Source organism: Acartia tonsa, chromosome 6, assembly GCF_053477335.1.
Source record: "Acartia tonsa isolate MP-2025a chromosome 6, ASM5347733v1, whole genome shotgun sequence".
In the NCBI taxonomy this organism is placed as follows: domain Eukaryota; kingdom Metazoa; phylum Arthropoda; class Copepoda; order Calanoida; family Acartiidae; genus Acartia; species Acartia tonsa.
In genome coordinates this window covers 3,304,117-3,321,057 of record NC_137265.1, presented here as the reverse complement: position 1 = coordinate 3,321,057, position 16,941 = coordinate 3,304,117, and the positions used below count along the sequence as shown (strand labels likewise).

General features: G+C 34.2%; 1 non-coding gene across 1 annotated transcript; it reads right to left on the bottom strand.

The window, feature by feature from the left end:
- Positions 1–14,792: 14,792 nt before the first annotated feature.
- Positions 14,793–14,933, bottom strand: LOC145323502 (U4 spliceosomal RNA). Its single transcript, XR_013881000.1, has one exon. It is a non-coding gene; the product is annotated as a U4 spliceosomal RNA (small nuclear RNA).
- Between the last annotated feature and the right edge of the window lie 2,008 nt (positions 14,934–16,941).

Sequence of the window (16,941 nt, the reverse complement as noted above, 5' to 3'; positions counted from 1 at the left end):
ACAATTTTTATATTAATAAATAATGACAAAAGTTAACTACCTCTAGCGTAAAAGTTTAAAACTAAATTTAGAAGAAAAAGCAATAAAACATTTCCCAAGGCTCAATTCAGGCCAAATATTTCTCAAATTTCAAGATCCCCTACTTAGGAAATGTTCTATTTATATTGTTACTGTGTTACATATTGAAGGTGATGTGTCGTGCTATGTTAAACCTTTACAACTGTTGGGTCCAAGAAAAAACGAAGAAGTGACAAACGTCGGAGTGGACAAATGCAGGATTTTCTAAAATATCAAGATATTAAGGCATTTCTACACAGGTTAGTTTAGGTTAACCCATTAGTGCCGAGCGCCACTTTTATGGGCCGATCGAGCTGAAAGTTTCAGGGAAGCTTTATAATGGTCAAAACGGAATTCGCATTTTTTTGTTTTGCTATAGTGGCGTGCACAGGAAAGTTGCAAAAAAAACCGGTTCGGCTCGGCCATAAATACCAACCAGGCATTATTACCCGTTTTTGGTGCTTTCCCCCGGCGTTAAAACCCGGTTTTGCTGTAAAAGCCCGGTTATTTTGACCAAAAATCGAAAATGTAATTTTTGAACGCCAAAAGTGAGATGAACACTTTTAAGAACTTTGATACGATCCGAAATTGAAAACTACACAACCTCATGTAAACTATATAGCTACAAGTATAATACGAAGCGATTTATTTCAAATTTAGTGTTTAGCTGGCGATTTCGGGTAAAAAAACCCTGTTTTGTTGTTGTTGTCAAAAAAGATCTATTAGTGAAACCGGGTAATAAAAATTTCAGACTCCAAATGGAAATGCCGAACCGGGCTTATATAGGGCGTAAAAAAACGATAAAAAAATCATATAAAAAATAATAATTTAAATAAAACGAATTCACAAATAGATGTACTTGTCAATAAACTTTAGATTTAACGAAAAAAATCAGCGACTTTACTATAAAAACAAAAAAGTTAGATGGGGTATTTTTAATTTTCATGATTTTCAAACTTTGTTGATCTATACTGGCAAATGGAAGTAAGCAAAACTACCTGCTCCAGGGGGAAATGAAAGCCAGGGTAGTAGAGGGGGGATTCATACTGAGAATGATGCAATTATGAAGCCGAAAACCGTTTTTTTTTACATTTTCTGGAACCGGGTTTTAAAACTCGGTTCGGCACTAATGGGTTAAGATATGAATATACAAATAAGCCCCCGCAGGGGCAACCCAGCTAGAAACGTCATAAGGAAACTCGCATCCTATATGTAGTATATTATAGCCAAAATCTTATTTAAGATTTTATAGCAAAAATCGAAAAAAATCGCTAGGGATTAATTTGATTTTGTAGTAAAAATCGCGGCAACCACGATTTCCCTAAGAAATCGTAAACAATAGCATTTTATGTGTGTCAACACACACTTACAAACAGACACACAACCAACATATAATCAACATCATTCTGTGAGAAATATAGTTTATAAATTGGCCGCTAGAAGTTCACATTATCTTTAAAACAATATTGCATTTTTTCTGTTGTCAAACAAAATAAATATAAAACTGATAACTAAAATTGTCATAATGTGTTTATGTTTAATATTACAAATAAAAGTATTTTTAAAAGGTTTTTTTTCTAAATGGCAACATTTTTAAATGTGTGTCTTAATATTCCTTAAATCATTGCCATTCAGTAAACACAAATAAAATCTATCAAAGTTCATGGAAAACTTTTGATAGTACACATTTAGTAAAAGGGCACAGAGAATGGTTTTTATTTATACCATGTCTCTCTCTGTCTCTCACTATCTCTTTCTCTCTCTGAATGCACAGTATGAAATGGATTCTTTATGCAACCTCTTACTTACATACAATTTTTACAAAATAAACTACATGATTAAATAAACTTAAATGTACTTTTTATTCACGATTTTGGCACGATATCGCTTACGAGCCTTACGATATCGCTTACGATTTTGTGGGTGTATCGCGCAGCTCTAAGTACCTTTTCGACCATTTATCGTAACATATCGTCGATGTGCATTGGACGACTATTTAGCGATATCGTAAGAACTCGTTCTCGATTGCTACACGATATCGTGCGCTATAGTAGCGCGATAGTGACGCTACTTTCTGGCTGGGAAGGCATTGAAGAAAACTATAAGAGAATTTAAAATAGATGGGGTTTGGTTAAATGTCAACTTAGACGTTTGTCACTCCAGCGTTTGTCTTAAGACCAACTATTGTTGTTTAAAAACTGTTAAATTTAAGGATCCCCTACTGAGATATTTTATCTTGCTACAAGAGAATGTTTTCAAACGTATGTACTTGTGACATGTTAAATATTTAACAGGGAAGGTTATAAAAATTTTTAAACTCAATTTGTTAAAATTTAGTTTAAATTTTTGTCAACAGAGTTCTATTTATTTCTAATGATTTTTACAAATTTTGATTGTTTATCTTGAACTTACAAATTTATCTAAATTGTTACATTTTTCTGATTAAAATTTTAAATAAAGTAATTCTTGTTTACATCAAACTTACAATTTTAAGAATTGGGTAGTTTTACATTAATAGATGTGAAAAATAAGATTTTTTGCCACTGAATCCAGCAGTGTTAATTATCCAAGTTGTTCATTCAGTTGTAGCTTTTTAGAGAGAGTTCTCTCATTAATTTATTTCGTCTTAAAATTAAGTATTTACCTGACTTAGCATAAAATTCATATTACAGATTAAAATTATTGGTTATCTATAATACAAAGTAGCTTGATGTCTGTCCGTCTGTCCGTCTGTCTGTCCCTTAAGATCTTGGTAACCACTGAACCGATCGGATTCTACTCTTCAAGGAATATACCTACTGGTCCTGTGGTGGTTTAGGCTATTTTCTTGGGGGGCGGGACACCCCCAACCCCCCCAAAAAAAAAAAAATCCAACCCCCAAAATTTTTTTTTTACATTTTTTGTAAAATCTCAGTAACTGCTGATCAAATTGGGCTCTACCCTTCTGGGAATATACCTACTGGTCCTCTGGTGGTTTTAAGCTATTTTACACCCCAACCCCCCCAAAAATAAAAAAATCCCCACTTCCAAAATTTTTATTTTTTTTTAAACAAAAACCAGTAATTGGGGTGGGGGAACCCCACTGCAACATGGGGCGAAGCCCCCATGAATCCCCCCACCCCCGAAAAAAAAATCAAAATATTTTTTTTTAAATTTTAATTTTTGTGTATGCGAACAACCTAGGTCTAATTTTTACGAATTGAAATTTTTGTGTATACGGCAAACAACCTGGGTTTAATTTGTACAAATTAAAATTTTTGTGCATAAAGCGCACAACCTGGGTTTAATTTTACCACAGAGTAATTAAACAAAGAATAATTTTTTGAATATTTCTATTAAGGAGGGTTGACTTCCCAAAACTATATAGGGCAAAGCCCCTAGAGGCTAGGGGCGAAGCCGCTAGTTTATAATACAAAGTAGTACGATGTCTTTCTGTCTGAAGCTTAAAATCTCAGTAACCACTGAGCCGATTGGGCTCTACTCTTAAGCGAAAATTTGGGGGGGGAAGGGGATGGGACACCCCCAAATCTAAATAACACAAAAATAGGTTGATCAAAACTCTTGGGGCAAAGCCCCTAGAGGCTGGGGGTGAAGCAGTAACAGGTATCTGTTTGTCTGTACCGAAGGATCTCGCTAACTGCTGAACTGATCGGGTTCTCTATAATAGGGTAGCTTCTCATAGGTCCCGGGAAGGTTTATAACTATTTTGAAGTCACCCCCTTAAAGTGGATTTTAGGATTTAACTGTGGTAAAGCCACTCTTTACCACAATAAGTACCTTCTTAAGATATCCCATGAACTAGGGAACCTTATTATCACTAGATAGGTACTTGGAAGATGTAGGCTGGAAGGACTTCTGAGATGGAAGGTCAGCTTGGTGAGGGTTCTTCAGGCAGTAAGGTCTTCTTGATGGACTGCTACTTCCTTGTTGTATTACAAAGATAATATTTGTTAAATAACAAAGATTTCTTTGGAGTTATATATTTATTTTGACTGTTAACAGTTTCAAAGCAAATACAGAACTAATTTATTACAATAAATATCTCAGCTTTTATACCCGTCAATTCAAATCAGCTGACAAAATGTTGCCTTCATTTTTAAAATGGCTGCTTCCATGATTCAAAATGGCTGCCTTCATATTCAAAATGGCTGCCTTTTTGTTAACCAAATTTGAATTAACAATAAGAATATCAGAACATCAATATAGACATTGTATACATCATATACATATCATTTATATACATAAAATTTATGATACTAGTATTCAATCTATTGTGTGTGCTCATTTTCAATGCTGGGATATCAGAAAATGCAGTATGTGTGTCTCAGAGTTCATTCAAAACATGTATTTGATTTTCTATTGATCTTTGCACTTTTACAATAGAGAATGTGAAGAGTATTAAGGTTATATTGCACCTTTATACATAGTCTTGTAATCACACAAGTTTTGTTCTTTGACCACAAAGGTATACTAAGTTCTTCAATCACAAAGATAAGTCTTTAACCATAAAGGTCACTTCAATTGACCACTAAGGTCTTTGCACAAAACCATAAAGGTTTGTCCTGGACCACAAAGGTCCCTTGATCAACCACTAAGATTCATCCTTGACCACAAAGGTCCAGTCTATCACAAAGGTCCAATATATATGTCCTGGACCACAAAGGTCCCTTGATCAACCACTAAGATTCATCCTTAACCACAAAGGTATTACTTAATCAATCTCTATAATATAGTTAACCACCAAGGTTTATTTTATCACAAAACCACCAAGGGTAAACATTAACATAGTATTCAAGCTTGGCAAATATAACTAATCCTTTTATATTGCCCTGCTTAATACTCCACTGTATAATTTCATTTGTTTGAAATGTTGATAAAATTGTTTATATATATATTGCGTCATGATGTATTAGTTTCTAAACAAGGACGCTTTACAACATTTTATACCCCTCGGCAGGTTTTTAAAATTTATTCTATAGAAGAAATTTTAAAACTAATAGTCTAATACCAAGGGTTGTTGGTGGGATTTAACAATGGAGTAGGAACTTCTCCAGGTACACTGGGGTCAGGAGGCGAAGTGTTGGTATCCAAGGAAGGATCCATCACAGGCATATTGGCAGTACTCCTCATATTATGGTCCATAGGTTTTTTTTTAACAGCACTTTTATCTTCAACAGGTTCACAGTTTAGTATGCCCTCTTCATTCTCGTATACAAACATGATTTTACCTGCTCTTCCTCCCTGTTTGTGAAGGGACTTTGTCTTGAATTTATTCTTTGAAAACATCTCGGAAGTATATCTTAGTCCATTGTATTTCACAGGTCTTGAGCTAATATTGTTAATTTTGTCTTTATTAACAACTACTGTTGGTGGTAGACCTGCAGCTTTTCTCAGGCACTGCGATATGAAATGCTTTGGATCTCTGCAGTGATAACAGGTTCTGATTTTAGAATCTGACAGAGCATTTACAGCACCCCCAGGATTTTGTTGAGCTGCATTGATTGTAGCATAAGCTTCAGCACCCATGGCTTCAGCTTCTGAAATCTCCCCATCCAGGTGTTTTCTCCTAACAATTGTTGCGATCTCCATGATGTTCTCTCGGAACAGCTTATAGTTGTCAATTGGCTTGGGTAGATTTAATCTCAGATGATTTCTTATTTCTAGGTTGATAAGGCCCACAATGACCTTGTTGTAGAAGAATAGATAATCTCTGTGAGTCTTCTTATAGGCTCTGTGAAACAATCCTAGTTTATTATGGAAATAATCGGCAGGATGTTCTCCTTGAAGTTGAATCCGCTGCTCAAATGTCAGTTTGGCTTGGCCACTTTCACTTTCTGGTTCAAAGAGGTTTCCCAACTTCTTGGCATAGTGGATAAAAGATAGATCTTTGAAGTCTGGTTTCATGGGATGGTAATCTGGACTGGCCATTTGGAAGGCTTCTCCCACCAGTTTTGAATAGAGGATTTTTTTGCAATCGTCATTACTTAGCAGTTTGTAATCTGTTTTTTCTGTCACAAATAGATCCATATACATATCCCATGACATTTTGCCTCTTACAAAACTTGGTGCCAACTTTTTGAAGTCTGCTCTCTGTTTTCCAACAGCATTTTCATACTGGTAATTCCATCCTGCTGGCAGTTGGTTTGGTGGATTTTGTACTTGTTGATCAAAAACATTGTCAATGTTTTTAAGATCATTCATTTTGAAAGCTGCTGTGGGCACCGGCTGGCTATTGGAACTGAAAGAAAGTTGTCACTATTTACAGTGTAATATCACACACTATTGGTAAACTGGTAACAGGTACTGGCAGTAAGTACTAGCTTTGGGCACTGAAAGAAAATTGTCACTATATCACACTAGGGGTAAACAGCAGATCCTGGCTGTAGGCACTGGCTAGCTATTGGAACTGAAAGAAAGTTGTCACTATTTACAGTGTTATATCACACACTATTGGTAAACTGGTAACAGGTACTGGCAGTAAGTACTAGCTTTGGGCACTGGCAGTAGGCACAGGCAGTAGGCACTGGCAGTAGGCACAGGCAGTAGGCACTGGCAGTAGACACGGGCAGTAGGCACAGGCTGTGGGCACCGGCTGTGGGAACTAGCTGTGAGAACTGAAAAAAATAGTCACTATTTATAGCTGTATTATCTCACAGCTGACACCATTTTGTGGTAAAGCCACTCTTTACCACAATAAGTACCTTCTTAAGATATCCCATGAACTAGGGAACCTTATTATCACTAGATAGGTACTTGGAAGATGTAGGCTGGAAGGACTTCTGAGATGGAAGGTCAGCTTGGTGAGGGTTCTTCAGGCAGGAAGGTCTTCTTGATGGACTGCTACTTCCTTGTTGTATTACAAAGATAATATTTGTTAAATAACAAAGATTTCTTTGGAGTTATATATTTATTTTGACTGTTAACAGTTTCAAAGCAAATACAGAACTAATTTATTACAATAAATATCTCAGCTTTTATACCCGTCAATTCAAATCAGCTGACAAAATGTTGCCTTCATTTTTAAAATGGCTGCTTCCATGATTCAAAATGGCTGCCTTCATATTCAAAATGGCTGCCTTTTTGTTAACCAAATTTGAATTAACAATAAGAATATCAGAACATCAATATAGACATTGTATACATCATATACATATCATTTGTATACATAAAATTTATGATACTAGTATTCAATCTATTGTGTGTGCTCATTTTCAATGCTGGGATATCAGAAAATGCAGTATGTGTGTCTCACAGGGGCGTCCAAGCTTTTTATTTTGGGGGGGGTAAAATTTTTTTAAGGGGGGGGTAATTCGGTTTTGGGGAGGGTAAAATGGCGCGCGAAGCGCGCTGCAAATTTTTCTTAACCCCCCCAAAATTTTTACCCTGGGGGTAAAATTGCTTGGGGGGGGTAATTACCCCCCCTGAAGTCTGTTGACAGGGGTAGGGGTAAATTTTAAATGGGGGGGGGGGTAAAATGAAAAAAAATTTTGGGGGTGCCTACAGCACCCCCAAATTCGTTTGGGGGGGGTAATCGCCCCATTACCCTCCCCCCTTGGACGCCTATGGTGTCTCAGAGTTCATTCAAAACATGTATTTGATTTTCTATTGATCTTTGCACTTTTACAATAAAGAATGTGAATGTAATTAAGGTTATATTGCACCTTTATACATAGTCTTGTAATCACACAAGTTTTGTTCTTTGACCACAAAGGTATACTAAGTTCTTCAATCACAAAGATAAGTCTTTAACCATAAAGGCTTTACAACATAACTACCCTCTTAAATGCTCCTAGAGGCCTCTAGAGGCGTAGCCGCTAGTTGTAGATATATCATGTTTTAGGATATACTTGTGGTTGCGCCCATAGCCTTTGCGTGCTTCGCCCCAAGAGGGGCAGAGATAACCCAACTATAATAGATGTAATATTTATTGGCAAGTACACATATTAGGGATCTAAAGGGATAAGACAATGGCCGATAAATTGATGTACATCTCCAATGATAAAAATTATTCCTTTTTTAGATTACTATTGGTGGTTGAAACGTTTAGACACTCAACTAAATGAACCAACCAATCAAAATTCAATAAGAGTCCCCAAGGTTGTTGAGCCAACAAATAAGAAAACGTTATTATAAGACTTTGGGGACTAGTGTAATAAAAAGCCCAATGTCACCTCCCTCCCTGGTAGATATCCATAATACATATTTTGTAATCTAGTACTCATAGTAGTATGTATCTAGCATATTTATAATATCATAAATATAAATCAATATTTCTATTAAACTAAGAAAATATTCACATAGGATTATATAACAGGCATATACATATGGTAAATTAATTCAAGTGGATTGGGGGAAAAAAATCTTGAATAAATTTGTGACATTAATAGTTTAAGTGCGAAAAAAAACATTCTTAAAGTTGAATTATTACTGGATTTTCAAAATATTTTTAATTTATACAATTTTAATAAACGCTTTAGAAATGTTTATAAGACTCAAGAAATAATCATACGACCATAATATATTCTGTACCTAATCAGATTATGAACTTGCTTACCATCGATTTGGAACTCTAAAAATAGAAATTTATATGCTTTCGGTTCGTTTTGGTACAGTTATATTTGTTGTTGGATTTTTATGTTTGCGTAATCCCTTGATTACGCTATTGCGTCAAGTTATAAGGCAAAGGTGAGGGGGGGGGGGAGTATGATGACACAAAAGTTTAAAAGGGTTTAATCCAGATTATCTTATAGCACGGAGTTCAATCTATCAGCAACTTTTAAAACAAGTTACATTCAATATCTTATATTCTAACAGAAGAATGAAATTTTACTAGGGAGAAAACTCAAAGTAATCATTATTAACGCAACATGTATTGTTTTTGACAACAAAAAATACTAGAAATTGGAATCTGCTTTACCAGCGGAGATTTATTAGAAAAGGAAATCATCACAAAAAATTATCTAACTTTATTGAAAGCTGAGAAAATTTTTTTCTTCAATACTGCCAAGACCAACATTAAATTTTTTTGAATACTTTGCTTCAAAAATAATTCTAATAGACTGGGAACAATAAAACTGGGGTGGTCTATCTACCCTATACACCCTTCCTCTCTGTCCTTCCGTTCTAACCATCTCAGGGAGTAGGGAGATTTATGCTGTAATTTGTAAAAGAATATTATTTTTGGTATTTAGAATCATTTTTTCGTGTAACATTTATAATAGTAAAAAATTTATTTTACAGAGTTAAAATAGACTAACCGCAGAACTGTTATAGTTCTCCTTTATAATAGAGCTTCTCATATGTCCTGGGAAGGTTTAAAACATTTTAGAGGGAGGTGACCACTCACTCCCAAAAAAAATCGCCCCAAAAAATATTCTAAAAAAGATATTACAATTTATTTTTAGAACTAATGTGGGTGTCAGCCTTCCCCACCCCCCCCCTAACTCAAGTGCCGCTAGAGGCCTCTAGGTGCGAAGCCGTTAGTTCTAGATATCTTGTTTTTTTTCTATAAAAAATTTTATTCTGTACATCCCTTGGGTTAACCTTACTCTTCTTCTTATCTGACTTTCTTCCTTCTTCTTTAAAGTGTCCATACAATTCAACAGGTAACTTTAGCACATTTTTAAAAGCGAAGCTTTCTATAAATAGGGTCGGTCCGTCCGGAACGAAAAGCTTTTTCCGTTAATTTAGGAATGTTAGAATTGTCCTATCGATTTCAAACTTTGCACGGTGATTCCTGTAGTAGTTAGGTACGATTTAGAAAGCGTAGGAACTCTATAATCATTACCAAAATGTCCATATGTCTATTTTAAACAAATTTTTATGTGATCTAATTATTGATCTGATTTTTGGTATACTGATTCCTGGGACAACAAACTACAATATTATAAACGATGCAACTCTATAATCAAGTCCTAAAAATGTAAGTATGTCATTAAACATTATCCTGTATCAAGCAGTTTTTCCACAAATTTGCTTACAATTTTGCTTAGACTCTTATACGTTTATAGTCTTAATATTCAGTTCAGATACTATACAAGTGTTGATGTTCGTTTGTCCTAATGTTTCAGAGCTTCACTTTTATTATATAGTCATCCTTGTTTAGTTTCTTTTTGGTTCTTCTAACTTCAATTCTCCTTGCATCAGAAAAACTGCTTAGAACCATTACAAGGCTTAAAACTAAAAATGAAGTAGTATGGAGTTATCACAGGACCTATGTATAGCTTCCCTAACAGAAAGAACTGAATTAGTTCCATTGTTTTCAAATCTTCAGCTTCAACAAAAATCCTTACTACTTTATTTAATGGGATAGAATACTTGAGCCGGTATTATCATAAAGACTCAGATTGAGTGCTTCAAAACAAAAATCGAACATTTAAAGATATGTTTTTTTTACAATGCTAAACAAAGTGCTGACAAACCATGATCGCAATTTTGTTGCTGTAGTAATAAATATGCTGTTCTAATAATTTTTGCGTGTATGATAGAACACCGTCCTGTTTCTATCCTTGCATACCGACAATTCACCACCATGTGCTGTGTTAATAATTTAGCTATTATGAATCTTTGCGTGTATGATGCAACACCGTCCTGTTTCTATCCTTGCATACCGACAATTCACAACCATGTCATATCCGCTGACAGTGTCCATACGAAACAGCATATCAGTCCAAAATGAAAAAACAATTTAATGCATTACTTTCTGGCATTTTTAAAACCTTTATTTTGAAGATATTTGAAATTCTTAGAGTAATAAGATTAAATATAATTACATGATAAAAAAAAATGGCTGACTGTACTCCTTGAATCCAGGGGCTCTGTATTTGTAGGAGAGTTAATGTGAAAAATAGACTAATTCCATCCCAAATCTCAAAATTATAAATAAAACCGCCTAACACTTCTCGGACCCTATGTTAAGCTTTCTAAAATAGAGAGCTCAATCATAAGTTAGTGAGATCTTAAAGAATGAAAGAAAAACCTTACTACTTTAAAGGATGAAATACTTCATTCTATAATATTTTTACTAAATTTACTGAACACCTATCAGTAAGCCGTTTACACCAACATATAATATTGTGAAACTTATATTTGGTCGTTGGTTCTTCCTATCAAAGTTTTATAATAAGGTTTACACCAATATATAATATTGCGAAACTTATATTTTGTTGTTGATTCTTCTGTTCAAGGTTTTATAATAAGGTTTACACCAACATATAATATTGTGAAACTTATATTTGGTCGTTGGTTCTTCTGTTCAAGGTTATTTAATAAGGTTTACACCAACATATAATATTGTGAAACTTATATTTGGTCGTTGGTTCTTCCGTTCAAGGTTATTTAATAAGGTTTACACCAACATATAATATTGTGAAACTTATATTTGGTCGTTGGTTCTTACTATCAAAGTTTTATAATAAGGTTTACACCAATATATAATATTGTGAAACTAATATTTAGTTGTTGGTTCTTCTGTTCAAGGTTTTATAACAAGGTTTACACCAACATATAATATTGGGAAACTTATATTTGGTCGTTAGTTCTCCTATCAAGGTTTTACAATAAGGTTTACACCAATATATAATATTGTGAAACTTATATTTGGTCGTTGGTTCTTCCATTCAAGGTTTTATAATAAGGTTTACACAATATATAATATTGTGAAACTTATATTTGGTCGTTGGTTCTTCCATTCAAGGTTTTATAATAAGGTTTACACAATATATAATATTGTGAAACTTATATTTGATCGTTGGTTCTTCCTTTCAAGGTTTTATAATAAGGTTTACACAATATATAATATTGTGAAACTTATATTTGATCGTTGGTTCTTCCTTTCAAGGTTTTATAATAAGGTTTACACCAACAGATAATATTGTGAAACTTATATTTGGTCATGGTTCTTCCCTTCAAGGTTTTATAATAAGGTTTACACCAATATATAATATTGTTAAACTAAAATTTAGTTGTTGGTTCTTTCTTTCAAGTGTTCATAATAAGGTTTACACCTTTTTAAGAGTCAAATGAGAACCGTCAAAAAAACGAAATTTTAAGAGAAAAAAAGGATAATTTTGTATTACAAAAGAATTAAATTACAGACAGACAAACAGATACATTCAAAAAGTTCACTTCTTCATATTAGATCAAATAGCTTTCTCGTATTTATTCGAAACCGATTGATATCCGGTGGATTAGAACCGGTTCTCATCCATACGAAAAAAACTATGTCTAGCATCGTATTACATCCAGTTTTCTACAAATATAAAAATGTACAATCATAAGATTAAAACCATTTTTATTAGCCCGTGCTTTCGGCACCTCGGTTTTAATCTTATAATTGTACATTTTATATCCGCGGAAAGCTGTTTATAATACGATGCGAGAAATATCTATTACAATATTCAAACGCATTGCAGAAGTTTTATATAATATACTTATCTAACATTTAAATTTAAAGCCCATTTAAATCAGGGTTTGATTATAGAGTAGAGATGCTTCAAAAAAAGAACAAACCAAAAAAATTGTCATGCTAGAAATGTAAATATAATTTTTTTTTGAGGCAAGCTTAATCTTTTGGGCATATAATTAAAAGTGAAATCTTTTATATTTCACAGAGGAGGATGAGCGGGGTATTTATAAGAGGGGGGGGGGGGGTGAGGGGTGAGGCAGGTGCTACTTATTATCAAACTATAGAGAAATCACAAGATATCCCCCCCCTATCTCCAACCCACCTCAAGCCGCTCATTACATGGTTTGGTCAAAAGGATATAAGCGCTTGAGTTGAGGCTTTGGTCATAAACAAGGATGAAAATTTCCAAAGAAAGCTAGCTACTTTTTATAACAAAATAGCAGTAAATTGATATACAGCAGGAATATAGAAAGTTATTAATTGATTTTTGTTTTTAACGTGTTATAATTGGATACAAAAAAAAAAAATATTGCTGGTATTGTCAATGAATCACTACATAGGAGCTTTTTTTTAAAAATCCGCCAATTATGTAGAAAGATCAAATCTTATTTTCTCAGAAATGGTGAACAGGCAACTTCTAGTTTTAGTGTAGCTACGCTACAAATAAACAGAGAAGTATAATGGGGGGACAAGGGCTTCTAGCAGGTGTCCCCCCCCCCCCTCTTAAGGATATTCTTTTATTTTACTTGGTTGGTTGTCTGCTATGTTATCTATTCTAAACACATATGCTTTACACGGATCTAAAGGGATAAGACAATGGCCGATAAATTTACGTAACCCCAATAATAATAACTAAAATGACACCTTCTTTAGATTCTTTAGTGGTTGAAACGTTTGGACACTCAGTTTAATTAACCAGCCAATAAAAATTCAACTAAAGTCCCCCAAGATTGTTGATCCAACGAATAAGAAAACGTTATTACAAGACTTTGGGGACTAGTGTAATAAACAGCCCAATGTCCCCTCCCTCCCTGTATGCTTTATGCATTGATATTGATATAGTAAACAAATAACATGAACACAGTAATAGTGTCTGACTGATTATGACGTAACAAAAAAAATTAGCCAATGAGAGGCCACTATAAATTTTACCATTGGTCAATAACGGCCTCTCATTGGCTAATTTTTTTTTGTTACGTCATAATCAGTCAGACACTATTACTGTGTTCCATAACATCTTTATTGGCATGGAATATACTCTAGAATTTGTTTGTCTGTCTGTAAATAATACTGAGAATAAACTCTAAGAATATTTGACCGTAAATTAGACTTTAATGGAGAAGGGGATTTCTTGTTAAAATGATTATTTTGCAACTATTAAATATAGATGTCTTTAATATCTATATTGTATGGATTTGAAACCGATTAATATTCAGCCATACTGAAAAATCATGTATAGCCTCGTATTACAGACAATTTGCCACGAATAATAAAATAAAAATCATAAAGTCAATACCAATTTTGTTAAATAATAACTGTTGACAAATTATGGATGTTGTTATCTTTGTTCAATTCTGTTTACTTATTTTAAATGTTTTTAAAGCTGCATTTGTTTAGTTTTATATTGAAAAGAATCTTCTTACTGAAAGTAAATAAGTAGAACGATGTCTGTCCATCTGTCTGTCCGTTTTTCTGACCGGATAAAAAATGCGTTTCTTTGCAAATATTAACTTTTTTCAGTTTTGGATGTTCATTTATCCACGAAAACACTAGAGTCTTGGAGCGAAACCGATTAATATTTGCTGATTAGAACCGGTTTTCAGCCATACTGAAAAATTATGCATATCATCGTAATACAGACAATTTTCCACGAATAACCAAATCAAATTAAAAGATTTTTACTAGTTTTGTTATCCCGGGCCTTCGGCCACTTTGGGCTAGCAAAACTGAATTTAATCTTTCTTTTTTTTATTTTAATATTCACGGAAAGCTGTCTATAATACGATGCGATAAATAACTAGTAATACCACAACATTAAAGGAAAACTTTCTCGCACAGAAATTAGACGTAGACAAAGTTATCGTTCATTATCCTATCATTGGCTTACAATACATATTTTTGATGTGGATTAGCACCCAGAGATGTAAAGGGATAAGACAATGGCCGATAAAATGATAACAAAATTACCCCTTCTGTATATTGCAATTAGTGGTGGAAATGTTTGGACACTCAACTCAATTAACTAACCAATCAAAATTCAATAACAGTTTCCAAAGTTGTTGAGCCAACGAAAAAATAAAACATTATCATTGAACTTTGGGAAGAAGTGTAATAAGTGTAAGTGTAAGAAATTGCCTCAGGTGACGATATTTCACATCTCCAGGGCGGGGTATTGGTTATAGTTTTCAACTAGCAATAACAGCAACTCTCTATTCGATCATTGGTTACTGTATCGCCACTGCGCTAAGTTAACTTGTATCATTATGATTATGCTACATTTGCAAAGATTCCTAATAGTCGTTTTGACCAAAAACAAATCATTTATTTACAGTCATCTTTGTTATTAATTTTAAAGTATAAATATATCAATCAAGGATTCATTTTGGCCAACGTATCCATTTCTTCATTTTTAGATTTTTGAGGGTTTTTTTGAGCCACCTATAGGCAAAAAGTTGAACTATGTATACAACAAGTTTTCATTTGTAGTTATTGTAGTAATAAAATGGGCGGGACTTAAATTAAACCCATAGGTTTAAGCATGCGAAAAGGGGCGTGGCTTTAAAGCTTAACAATCTTTGATAAATGTTTTTTAAATAAATGATAATAAAACAAGGAAAGTTATGTTTTATATTTGTATATATAACACTAGCGGTTACGGCTCACATGAAGGAGACTAGCACCGGTGCAAGTTTCCTTCATTCTACACCATTTGGTGCTAGGATTCTTCATCCTTAACATTTACAAGATTTCTAATAGTGGGAGAGATTTTAGGTGTAAAAGGGCCGGGACATATTTTGTGTGAGAAAGAGGGAGGAGCAATTTATGTATTACTAGCGGCTACGCTCCTAGAGGCCTCCAGGGGCACTTGAGGAGAAGACAGTCGAATTTAATAACCCAATTTCTTCTTTTAGATTTTAAAAGAAAAAATTTTAAAAAAAATGGGGGGGGATTTTTCATTTTTTGGGGAGGGGTTGGGGGTGTCCAACCCCCAAAGAAAATAGTTATAAACCTTCCCGGGACCTATGAGAAGCTACCCTGTTATAAGGGGAACCCGATCGGTTCAGCGGTTAGCGAGATCCTTCGGTACAGACACACAAACACACAGACATCCTGTTACTTTAGTATAAGGATTATTCATATTTATTCATATTAGATTTATCTTATTTAATCAATAAACTAATATTTAATATGTTCATTATTTTATTTATTCATATTAGATTTTGGTTGCTACCTTTCTTCACTTTAAGACATTAGGTGCTAGCTTTCTTCATTCTTCGATTTTGGTGCTAGTCTCCTTCATGTGAGCCGCGGTTACGCCCCCTAGAGGGCTCTAGGGGCACTTGAGGGGAGGGGAGTCGAATTTGATAACCCAATATCTAATTTTAGATTTTTTGAGGGGTGGGGGTTAGAAAAAAATTTGAAGGAGGAGGTATTTTTTTATTTTTGGGGGGGTTGGGGGTGTCCCACCCCCCAAGAAAATAGTTAAAAACCTTCCTGGGACCCTGTAAAGGAGAGCCCGATCGGTTTAGCGGTTAGCGAGACCCTTCGGTACACACAAACAGACAAACATCCTGTTACTTTAGTATAAGGATATAGTGGTTAAAACGTTAGGATAGTCAACTTACTGAACTATTAATCAAACTTTCAATAAAAGTCCCTAAAATTCTTAAGCCAACGATTAAGAAAGCGTTATTATAAAACTTTGGGGACTAGTGTAATAAACCGGGTAATGTCCCCCCCCCCCCTGGGATTAGCACCCAACTTTATACGGGAGGATGGATTAAAATTTTGTTGGTGTTATTTGATATCCAACTTATTATAGATCTGAGAATAAAGGAGGAGCGAAGCGACTCTTTAACATTCTTTATCCCTTTTTGATTTACATTCTTTTTATTTCTTTCACTTCCAAATTTATCTTTCAATGGGAAATCATTTAAACACACACACAAGTTATATCAAATTGTTTACTTGACTGTCACAAAAGGTTGAAGAAAACTATTCCTTTTTGCCTCTATTATTCTCATCAAAAAAAATAACCTGTTTTATTCAACTTTATCAATATAAACTTTAGAGTAGAACTCTAAAGGGAGAAAGAGTTAAATAAATGTATCTCCCCATCGCAACCGCCCTGTGAGTGTGCAACCTTTCTATTGGGTCATTGAAAATCAATCAATGGTGTCGTTTATATTAACACAGCCAAGTAGCAGAAAATAATTTAGAAGCAGACGAAGAGGTCTTTGAAAAAGGACGGGAGGTAG